The sequence below is a fragment of the Xenopus tropicalis genome, chromosome 3 (genome assembly GCF_000004195.4).
Source record: "Xenopus tropicalis strain Nigerian chromosome 3, UCB_Xtro_10.0, whole genome shotgun sequence".
Classification (NCBI taxonomy): domain Eukaryota; kingdom Metazoa; phylum Chordata; class Amphibia; order Anura; family Pipidae; genus Xenopus; species Xenopus tropicalis.
The window spans coordinates 115,679,415-115,691,592 of NC_030679.2; the positions used below are offsets into that span (position 1 = coordinate 115,679,415).

The following is a 12,178-nucleotide window of genomic DNA, read 5'->3' on the forward strand; positions in this document are numbered from 1 at the left end:
AGCCTTTAAATGATAAAAGAAACAAAGAGGTAATATTCATGTAGTAGTGCTATATTCATAAAGGGTAAGTGAGGAAGGCACATAAGCATTGAGTGTCATGCCATGAGGTAAGGACAGGGCTGCCCTGTGTCAGTCAGCACTGCTCTCTGTACCTACAGTAGCACTGAATTTCCAATCTGGCACTAGGTGCAAAGCACAGCCAGATCCAAGACACAAGTGCTGTTTTAATAAGCACTAAGGGGGGCACTTTTGCACCTTAGTACTCTAGCACTTGCATCCTGGATTCTAGTAAGGGGGGCATTTATTAATCTGTAACTTTTTCGCAAACCCCCAAAAAGTTGCAGTGACAATTTCAAAAAGTCACATTTATCGTGTGACAGGTCAAAACAGTTGCGCTTTTTGGGACTTTTTACAGCACATGCTTGCTTTTTCACTTCATATTTTTTGATAAATGTCTGACATTCATGGAAAAGTGTTTGTATGTGGTTTAAAAAAAAAATATATCTATATAATGTAAATTCAAGTTTTGTTAAATCTGTCCCTAAATGACTCCTCATATGCTCCAGTGCTGACTGTTACTCCCAAATATATAACTAGGGTTATATCTACTGCATTACTATAACATAGTACTATAATAGATGAAGTTGAACACATCCAAGCTGTTTGCCTAAGACAGTGATCCCCAACCAGTGGCTCGGGGGCAACATGTTGCTCACCAACCCCTTGGATGTTGCTCTCAGTGCCCCCAAACCAGGTAGTTATTTTTGAATTTCTGACTTGGTGGCAAGTTTTGGTTGAATAAAAACAAGATTTGTTACCAAATAAAGCCTCCTGTAAGCTGATAGTGTGCATAGAGGCTGCCTAATAGCCAATCTTAGCCCTTATTTGGCATGAACTTTTATGATGCTTGTGTTGCTCTCCAAGTCTTTTTACATTTGACTGTGACTCACGAGTAAAAAAGTTTGGGGATCCGTGGCACAAGTCCCTGTACTATTTGTTTATTTGGGGGCTCACAGTCCTTCGCACTACAGATGAAAAACTGATTTATATTTCAATTAGCGCTCACGCTCACCCAGTTAAATAGTAGGTTTCGGGTGCTTATGCCCCGAACCTTTCGCTTATCACTTTTTTCTCTTCATTCTGGGGAGTATATGCTCATATGTAAATTAAAAATGCAGGATGTTCACTCACCGCTTCCTTTTGGTGGCCCGGGTGCCATGCCCCAGACCCGCAGCATGGGGAGATTCAACTTAATAGCCAGCACAAAACAGCATGCAATCGTCGGACTCCGGATAGGACAGCGGATAAAATTTCAAAAAAGCTTTATTAAAGATAAAAACCTAACATGTTTCGTGTGACTGCACACGTATTCATAGATCCCTGGCATAAGAGAAACCTGCCTATCTGCTAATTCAGAGAAAGGCAAAAAAACTCTCATCTGCATTCTTTCCAACTTCTTTCTTGGCTCCCAAAAGGGCATTTGGTTCAGTACTGGATCAACTTTCTACTAGAATTAATTTCAATTATGTGGTATTTTCTCACTTTGTATGTATGTATATCTTTATTTATAAAGCGCTACTTATGTACACAGCGCTGTACAGTAGAATACATTAATATAAACAGGGGGTATTAAAATAGATAAATACAAAGTATTACAATAAGCACAAATAAATAAAAGATACAATTGTAATAAGATAAGAGTCAAAGACACAAGAGCAGTTTACAATCTATATAACAAAGACATCCAAACCTGCTTGAAAACTATCTAATGAATTTGCAATACAATACAACAGTACTTACTGTAAAGAACCCTTTGTGCAGCTCTGATGGAACCTCTGTTCTGTTCTTCTTAACTTAATGTATGCCTGCATGTTTGAGCCAACCTCTTAGCTAGGGGTCCCCAAACCTTTTCACCTGTGAGCCACATTCAATTGTAAAAAAAGTTGGGGAGCAACATGCACATAAAAAACCCAGGGGAGCCAAATATGGGCTGTGATCAGCTATTTGGTAGCCCCTAAGTCAATTGGCAGCCTACAAGAGATGTTTAGCAATACACCTGGTTTTTATGCAACCAAAACTTGCCTCCAAGCATCCAAGGCTTTAGCAAAATCATTATAAATCTGTGAATGCTGATGGGTATTTTGGTTTTACTTTTTACAATGTGTGATAAATTGCTCAAAATTAATTGTTATTTAGTAACTGCACTGGTGCAATTTAGCACCTATGTAAATAGGCTACTTTGTCACTTTGCTTGATGCAGTTTTAGCTGTTTATTAAGATTTTTTTTTATCCTTTTAGTCATATCCCATAAACATAAAAGTTCTCTCCTACTAATTTGTCCCTATGCTACGGGCAACTAGCCCAGCAAAATCCTGAAGTTTAATCAGGCAGACAGCAATTCATAAGTTACAATTCAATGCTGTATTTTCATCTCACACATGTTTAAAAGATAAAAGAGTATCAGGCCACACTCTGACGCATTTTGTGCATTATTCATTTAATCAGAGGCCTAGATTTCACCCCTCTGCTATATGGATTCAGACCCACCCATAAGCTTAACCCTTAGTAGGCTACGTGAGCTTTTTAAAAACACTAAACATTAAAACCAGGTGAATAGATGTTATATAATTTCTTTGTGAGCATACAAAATAATAAATAGTATATCTCATTTTAACAACACTTTAAACCTCAATCCATAATATTACAGTTAAACATTTTACATAGTAACATAGTAAGTTAGGTTGAAAAAAGACACATGTCCATCGGGTTCAACCATAATGCCTATATATAACCTGCCTAACTGCTAGTTGATCCAGAGGAAGGCAAAAAAAAACGCATCTGAAGCCTCTCTAATTTGCCGCAGAGGAGGAAAAAACTCCTTCCTGACTCCAAGATGGCAATCGGACCACTTTTTTGCAGTTTCCACTATGCTTATTAGTAATGAGGCCCCGTATGCTTATTCACAATGATTAAAAGGGTGGTTCCCCTTTAAGTTAACTTTTAGTATGTTACAGAATGTCCTATTCCCAGCAACTTTGCAATTGATTTTCATTATTTATTTTTTTATAGTTTATGAATTATTTGTCTCTCTTTTGCCTCTTTCCAGCTTTCAAATAGGAGTCACTGACCCCTGGCAGCCAAAAATTATTGCTCCGTAAGGCTGCAATTTTATTATTATTTATTGTTACATTTTATTACTTATATTTCTGTACAGGCCCTCTACTATTCATATTCCAATCTCTTGTTTAAACCACTGCCAGGTTGCTATGGTGAATAAGACCCTAGCAACGAGATAGCTGCTAAAATACCACATGGAGAGCCGCTAAACAAAAAGCTAAATAACATGAAACATGAAAAATAAAACATGAAGACTAATTGCAATTGTCTCAGAATATCAATGTCTGCATCATATTAAAAGTTAATTTAAAGGTGACCTACCCTTTTAAAGATGTCCTCCTGTGAGTTAGAGCAAATAAAGGCACATGCCCTTGACAGTCGATAGGCAGCACTAACTTTTGTTTTTTGTCTAGGATCTACACAGGGAAAAAAGCACTAGAAGACTGACTTTGGTGCAGTTAACAGATCATCTTGGATGGATGGCATTGACAGATGCAGATGGTCGATTTCCCTTCAAACTTTGAACAATACCTTGGGCATAGCATCACTTATCTCACTATATATATATACATTATTATTATTATTTTTTTTTTCCAGGCCCTAGGCTGCTAAAGGAGCTGTGCAGACTTTTAGAGCAAGTGAGAATTGTTTAATCCCTTTCTGGTGCTTAAGGAAGCAAACTTATCAAATGACAAATAATGCAGCTAAAAATCACATTATTTTCACAGGAAACCAGTACTTGAATAAACAAAGCCTCTAACCCACCCCAGGGGCCCCCCTAACTACCCTCGCAGGGCCCCCACCCGACGTCCTCCCCCAAGCGCATAAATTTGACGTGTCAGGAGAGGAGCGTTCGGGAGAGGGCACGCCGGCAAGGGTCGGGTCTGGTGGCAGGCACCAGGCCTGGACAGTCATCCTGTGGGTTCTGGCAAATACCAGAGGGGCTGCTGAAAGTGCCATAGACAGCTAATATTTATTGGGCCTGTTGGGGGCTGTTTGTACCTCTGGGTACTTAAAAATAGCAGGCACTATCTACAAGGAGTTTATATGTTGTCCAGGTGCTGGTGTGGCTTTCCTAACACACTCCAAAAGCATACAATTTTCTAATTTAGTAAATAGTAAGTAATTGATCTTTTTACTTGGTTTACTGCTAACCCAGCATGCTTTAAGCAGAGCCAAAAATTATAGCTAGTCATTTGGTAAAGGACAACTTCTCCACTTCCTGAAGTTCTGGCAGGCTATATTTACTACATGGGGCAAAACTGGTGCCGTACATGACAGCTTTCTAGCACAATATGGCTGCCGCAGTTAGGCACTGGCCCACAGAGAGGTACTCCATAACTCCCAACTGTCCTGATTTTGCGGGACAGTCACGATTTTACCAGCTCAGCCAACAGTCCCAGATTCATACTAAAAAGCCCCTTATTTCCCTTTGATCTCATGCACTGAATGCTAAAAAGATACAATGTTTTTCAAACTTAATTAAATTAGTAGGCTTTAAAACCAAACAGCCCAACACCTGCACTGAGATACAATTGTAACTAATAAACTAAACAGGTCTCTTGGGGGAACTGAGACTTGCAGCTTAAAGGGCAATTTCACCCTCATTGGCAAAGCTGTAATAACACTTTTATTATACTTTAAATAACCTGCCAAATGTTGTAAAATGGGAGTGGTATTTATCGGATGTGGTCAAAAAACGGGCGTGGTCAAAAAAAATTGTACTACTTTTCTTTTTGTCCTATTATACATTTTTCAAGTATTGGGAGGTTTGCTAAAATTAATATAATGGCTGCTTTTGCGCCACCTAACATATAAACGTGAAAGTTGGATCTTTTGCCATTGGTGGATCAGCATCAAATTTGCTGGATGAAAAGTTGCGTGCGTCTTTGCATTTGGAATCCCCTAGCATACCTCCCAACATTTGAAAAATGAAAAGAGGGACAAAAAGATTTGGCGCGCGCAGGGGGGGCAATTTTTTTGACCACGCCCACTTTTGTGGCCACGTCTCAATTACCACACCCCATTTTTTAAAAAAATACTCCTTTTATATAGATGAAATGGCGGGATCAGACGCAAATGTGCTATACCCTCATACTGTACTGCCTAAGGAAAACAATATAGCAACTCCTACATATAAAATACAAATATAGAGAGAAGGCAGTCAGTTATAAGTGAGTTATAACGATGTATCAGCTTTGCCACCCATACACAGTAGCCCCCCCCATACACAGGTGCCCCCCATACACAGTATCCCCCCAATACACAGTAATGCCCCCATACACAATAGCCCCCTATACACAGTAGCCCCCATGCACAGTATCCCCCCAATACACAGTATCCCCCTAATACACAGAGCCTCCATACATGCTGCTGCTGCTGCTTCTTCTTCTGCAGCGGCTCCTCTCTATATGTGGCTCCTTGTCGGTGGAGCCAGGCCCTTTTATAAGGTTGCGCCCGCGCAATATGCACGGGCGCAACATTATAAAAGGGCCTGGCTCCACCGACAAGGAGCCGCATATAGAGAGGAGCCACTGAAGAAGAGGAATGCCTGACTACAGCCAGCGCATCCCGCTGTCAGGGATAGTTCTATTACGGAAATGCGGGACATTCATGGAACTATCCGGGACAGCAGGATGCGCTACCAAAATCGGGACTGTCCTGCGGAAAGCGGGCCAGTTGGGCGGTATGATTTCTAGCCATCTTAACAAGGCCTAAGGTTCCCAGACTTATAAGGGCCCCTTTTAAGTGTCTGCTATATTTTATGAATGAGCGATACTTCCCCTGCATGCTGTGCTCTGCCAGAGATTCTCAGGAGTGAGAGATATATTTGTAGGGACCCATAGGGTTAAGTTCCCTATGGCTTTACTTCCCTATCTCTTCACATCTGTACTGTTATTGGGCAGAGCCCTCTACACTCAGGTTGCAGTTGAAACACTTTCCTTAATAGGTTTAGCCAGGTTGACCCCTCCCCCTACAGGCTGATATAGTGTCTGGCAGGAGGGAGTGGCTTCCTCTTTTGGCTGCATGCTGTGTCCTAGGCAGAGCCCCAACTGAGCCTGGACCGGACATGGGCCCAGAAGCCATTTTGTACCCTAGGGGACCTCATACCCTAGTGAAAAGTCGGGGACAGGGCCCCGTGAATGAGAACAAGCCAGCACAGTCAGTCATATGTATTAGCACCCTCTAGGAGTGGTGAGCATAGACAGCTTATTTAGTAAGGGCAGCACTAGCCCCATCAAAGGAGACTGTAAGGGTTTAGTCTAACCCAGGCTCTGTATGCCTTGCTGTAGGGACCAGAGTTAAGACGCAGGATTCAGGCAGTACCTCACCCTGAACCATAGTTGGCTGGAGGGGATCCGTTCCAGTAAAGGGCATCCATCCTGGGCTCTCAGCTATTTCTCTGCACCTCTCCATGTTGGGCTATACTGTTCCTACAGGTCACAAATGCTGTTTATCACTGTGACCCAATCTATATCTGCTGTGTCTGTGAGTTTAATACCCTGTGTGCACTATTACATCTGTATGTGCCTTGTTCAATAAATCTGTATTATAGTTTACCATAAAGAATCCTCTGGCGTCCATTAATATCTATTGCACCACACTACTTCAGATAGTTGTAGTACAACAACACCCTCAGCTCCATTATATAATTCCCAACTAGCGGAGGCCCACTCCTGTGTATTAAGGTTGCATGTAACACATGCTCTATACCAATCACTAGCCTGGGTTTTGCCATATATAAGCCAAACAAGTGTTACATTTGGCGCCCAACGTGCTTTTTGGATCATTATATTTGATTTATTTAATCCGGAGCCATTACCTTGAGGGGACTGTTGGCTGTTGGAACTGTCCATCAACTTGCTGCTAAACTTTGGCGCACTTTTCTCTGAAATCCCGCGTGAAGCTAAGCTGTTTACGAGATTTCACGGGGTGGGGTCCGGAGCTGACGTCACGGTGGCCATATTGTGCCTCGCCTGTGAAGCTAACAGACGCGCCATATTAGAGCTCCTGTCTTGTTGAAGCGGTACGCGGCTGCGACCACTTAAAAGCACTCAGGAAGCTATCTATTGCTCACCCAGTAGTCCTGCCTCTACCTGCGGAACTGGGACCAGCGGCTGCAGCCTGGGCTGTCTGCACAAGGGGGATTCCCCATCTACACTGCCTACCTTACCTGCGGCTGCGGTAGGGATTGTACGGCGCTAAATCGGAAAACCGTATGGTACCAGGGACCCGAACGGGCCTGGGATAAACCTCACGGACACTTCCCTAACTGTGAGTACCCCGCGGCTGCGGGATAAACCTCACCTTTAGTCTGCCAGAGACTGATTTAAACCCAGCAGCTAATAATTGATCCTCAGGGCCGCCTAAGGGCCGCCATAGCGTGCTGGGACCAGCTAATAAGGGAGCCTAGAATTCATTGCTGCGGCTGCGGAGTGACTTATTCTATGAACTCTGTCCAATATTATCCTAAAATGGCCGACGCTGCAGACAAGCAACAGGTTAAGCTAGAGGCCACAAACAGAGCAATTTCTGTGCAGTGTGCCACACCCCAGCATCGATACGTATGGCTGGGAACATTTGGTCAAAAGAGTGGGGAAGAAGGGGAGACCTGGTTGGTTCCTTACAGTGGCTGCTGCAATGAAGAATTTGAGCAAGCCTTAGGAGATGTGCAAGCCAGATGCCCTGGCTGCAACAACACTTTTTGGGTTGGGCCCACAGTGAGGGTAGAGTCCCCATCAAAACAAAAGGGGGATACATCAACTACCACCAGCCCACCACGACCTGCTACACCAGCCCCCAGAACAGACCCGGTTAGGTCTGAATCCTCATCGCTTACGGAGTCTTCCGGAAATTTTCTCTTGTCTCCTTACAACAGTTCTGAGGATCTGGATCTGTGTGCATCCTCGCCATCCACAGGGAGTGGCATATTTTTGAGTGCGCAGGTACCAAGAAGGCGGTTTAACCCTAATTGGGCCGCCATGGACTTTGGCTCACTCCCCAAAAGCTCCCTTCCAGAGGGGCACAGATGTTTTGAGCCACCCAGACCACAAGTGGAATCATCCAGTGATCTCCCAGGTTGGCCTACAACTCCACCACCTCCCCATGCGGTCAGCAAGGACACGTCCTGCTGGGTTGCCCAGGGAAGGGCAGACCCTAAGAAACACAGAGCAGTGTCCAGGGTGCAGCTGCTCATTAATGAAAGAGTGTATCAGCTGTGGGGCTTCTACATGCCCTATGCCCCAGAGTGGGTTTACAACGAGGTGGATAGACTTTTAGATGAGTGGCTCTATGGAGAGTTGATCCATCGGGAAGGCCTGATTCCAGGAGGCCTCCTACATCAAAACACCACCAGGAGGAACCAGGATGCAGAATATCTGGCTAACATTGCCCGTGAGTGGTGGTTTGGCCAAACCATACTCAAGCATCGTGTCAGGTCCTGTGGCAAGTACCAGGAGGACCGGGATTTCTCATTGTGGATGGATCGTCCTGGAGGAGAGAAGACCGACAAGCCACATCCGGCTTATTATATTTCTTATGCAGCCACAAAAGCCGAGTTTGACCGTAGCCTCCATTGAAAAACCCCATGCCGGTTGGTTCCCATACCTGATGGGATTTTCCCCCGGGTGGGAGGTGGGTCTGTTTTCCCTAAAAAAGGTAAGGGCAACACCCACCATATTTGGGCACATACCCGTTGGACTCCCACTAGTTTGAGACTAAGGATGTGACCCTTTTTCTTCAGTTACCCACAGTGTGGGCTTGTTCTTCTGTTTGGAACTCTCTACCCTAAGGAGAGACTGTAAAGTTGACTTGTATATAGTTGGGTGTACAAACAAAGACTGCTGCGCCCCACCTCACTACAACTTCTACTTCAACCTACCTAAGGGTAGGACCCATTGCCTTATCCACAGCTACGGAGTGCATGAAGGGTAGTCATGAACACTGGGTTAGGGTGGGAAGGCATAGACTTAATAAAGTTGATGGGTGGGAATGTGTCACAGTTAAACTTGTGCCCACTAACAATTCTTTACAGCCAAGCATGTGCCTGGGGACACCTGAATGAAGGCAGGATCGTTCCCATGTGTAAGTGTGTGCCTGAGCACCCCTGTTAGTGGTCAGGAAGGTGACTCAAGGTTTCTCTAAATAGTGTGCCTGTTATATCCCTGTTGCAGAGCCAGAAGGTATTTCAAGGAACTCTATAAGTAAGTGCCTGAGTGATCCATAGTAACACTCATGTATTGTATATGGTTTACAGAAACGTAACTAGTAACGAAACAGTTAATATTTTCTGTGCCTTACCATTTTCATTTTACAGCTATCCATTGTACCGGATACTCCTCAGGAGAGGGTATCAGAAATGGATGTACGGGTATTGTATTTTTGCACTAAATCAATGCAATACTGTAATGCTTGAAAGTGTACTTATTGTTATTTACCATTGCCGGGTTGGAATGGATTTTTCCCCCGGGTGAATGTAGGGACCCATAGGGTTAAGTTCCCTATGGCTTTACTTCCCTATCTCTTCACATCTGTACTGTTATTGGGCAGAGCCCTCTATACTCAGGTTGCAGTTGAAACACTTTCCTTAAAGGAACAGTAACACCAAAAAATAAAAGAGCTTTAAAGTAATAAAAATATAATGCACTGTTGCCCTGCACTGGTAAAATTGGTGTGTTTGCTACAGTAACACTACTATAATTTATATAATAAGCTGCTGTGTAGCCCCGGGGGCAGCCATTCAAGCTGGAAAAAAGGAAAAAAGGCACAGGTTACATTGCAGATAACAGATAAGTTCTGTAGAATACAATAGTGTTTTATCTGTTATCTGCTATGTGCCTGTGCCTTTTCCCCCCCATGGCTACACAGCAGCTTATTTATATAAATTATAGTAGACTTTATGAAGTAAACACACAACTTTTACCAGTGCAGGGCAGCAGCACATTATATTTTAGTTAGTTTTATACACTTTCATTTTTTGGTGTTACTGTTCCTTTAATAGGTTTAGCCAGGTTGACCCCTCCCCCTACAGGCTGATATAGTGTCTGGCAGGAGGGAGTGGCTTCCTCTTTTGGCTGCATGCTGTGTCCTAGGCAGAGCCCCAACTGAGCCTGGACCGGACATGGGCCCAGAAGCCATTTTGTACCCTAGGGGACCTCATACCCTAGTGAAAAGTCGGGGACAGGGCCCCGTGAATGAGAACAAGCCAGCACAGTCAGTTATATATAATAGCACCCTCTAGGAGTGGTGAGCATAGTCAGCTTATTTAGTAAGGGCAGCACTAGCCCCATCAAAGGAGACTGTAAGGGTTTAGTCTAACCCAGGCTCTGTATGCCTTGCTGTAGGGACCAGAGTTAAGACGCAGGATTCAGGCAGTACCTTACCCTGAACCATAGTTGGCTGGAAGGGGATCCGTTCCAGTAAAGGGCATCCATCCTGGGCTCTCAGCTATTTCTCTGCACCTCTCCATGTTGGGCTATACTGTTCCTACAGGTCACAAATGCTGTTTATCACTGTGACCCAATCTATATCTGCTGTGTCTGTGAGTTTAATACCCTGTGTGCACTATTACATCTGTATGTGCCTTGTTCAATAAATCTGTATTATAGTTTACCATAAAGAATCCTCTGGCGTCCATTAATATCTATTGCACCACACTACTTCAGCTAGTTGTAGTTCAACAACACCCTCAGCTCCATTATATAACTCCCAACTAGCGGAGGCCCACTCCTGTGTATTAAGGTCGCATGTAACACATGCTCTATACCAATCACTAGCCTGGGTTTTGCCATATATAAGCCAAACAAGTGTTACATATGTTAGGGGTGGGAAGGTGAAACTGCCCAGCACACAAATAAAGGCAGCAGCCTCTTCTGCCTGATAAAAGACAGAGCCCCCTCAGCCCCTGACCCGGTGAGCAGGAGAGGAATGCAGCCAAAGCCAATAGTTAACCCTTGCCTTGTCACAAATGCTCCTCCCAGGACAATTAAACATCAAGGTAAACCTGTGAGCTTGAGTGTAGCAGGGGAGATTGAGGAGTTAAGGGGGCGGGGCTTTATTCCCCGGAGCAGAGCAGGCACAGCAATCAATTAAATGGCAAACCTGAAAAGTGGGACATCTAACAGTGAATCCTGGACAGCGGGAAGTGCCATAAATATCGGGACTGTCCCGCTGAAAGCAGTGGAAGCGCGTCACACCCGGCACGGCCCGGCCGGACTATGTATTACCTACCAAATGTGTTTTCTGTCTCTCCATAGATTAATGGCAAAGGTTTTGTCACAGAGTTTCCTGTAACGTTCCTGTCTCACATAAGCACATCCCTCCATTGCTTCTCCCTGCCCCTATCTCCCCACCAGAGACCGAATTCATTCTTAGCTCCCTCCGTCAGCCGCCGGCCCCTCTCCGCAGCTTTGCATAGGGAAGTCTTGCCTCTTTCTATCCCCACCCCTATACAGGATTGAGGAAGTCGAGGCAGACTGGCAGACAGACAATGAGGACAGAACTTTAATAAAGAAAGCAACAGGCGCTGCTTTGGAACTTTGCATCCTGACCAACAGGGCTGGAAGCGCCACCGGTGAGTGACCTGGCCCAAAGGGCGGGAACAGGCTGCAGCCCGCACGGCAGTGGGGAACATGGTGGTGGCAATAAACTTCCGAGGTGCTTCTTATTGGTGCGCTTTGGTGTAGGCATACACGAACTGCAAACTTGTAATCTCAGCCTTTTTCCTCGCCTATATTATTATTATTATTATTATATAAAAGCATACCTCCCAACCGTCCCGCTTTCAGCGGGACAGTCCCGATATTTATGGCACTTCCCGCTGTCCCTGATTCACTGTTAGATGTCCCGCTTTTCAGGTTTGCCATTTAATTGATTGCTGTGCCTGCTCTGCTCCGGGGAATAAAGCCCCGCCCCCTTAACTATTCAATCTCCCCTGCTACACTCAAGCTCACAGGTTTACCTTGATGTTTAATTGTCCTGGGAGGAGCATTTGTGACAGGCAAGGGTTAACTATTGGCTTTGGCTGCATTGCTCTCCTGCTCACCGGGTCAGGGGCTGAGGG

General features: G+C 44.5%; 1 protein-coding gene across 2 annotated transcripts in view; it reads left to right on the forward strand.

Annotated features, from left to right (window-relative positions):
• The first annotated feature begins 11,376 nt into the window (after positions 1-11,376).
• lrrk1 (leucine-rich repeat kinase 1) overlaps positions 11,377-12,178 on the forward strand; it is a 69,032-nt gene continuing 68,230 nt past the window's right edge. For both annotated transcript variants that reach the window (XM_012959577.3, XM_012959578.3), the window contains exon 1: positions 11,377-11,689. The gene's annotated coding sequence lies outside the window, so the exon portion shown is untranslated. The remainder of the gene's footprint in view (positions 11,690-12,178) is intronic.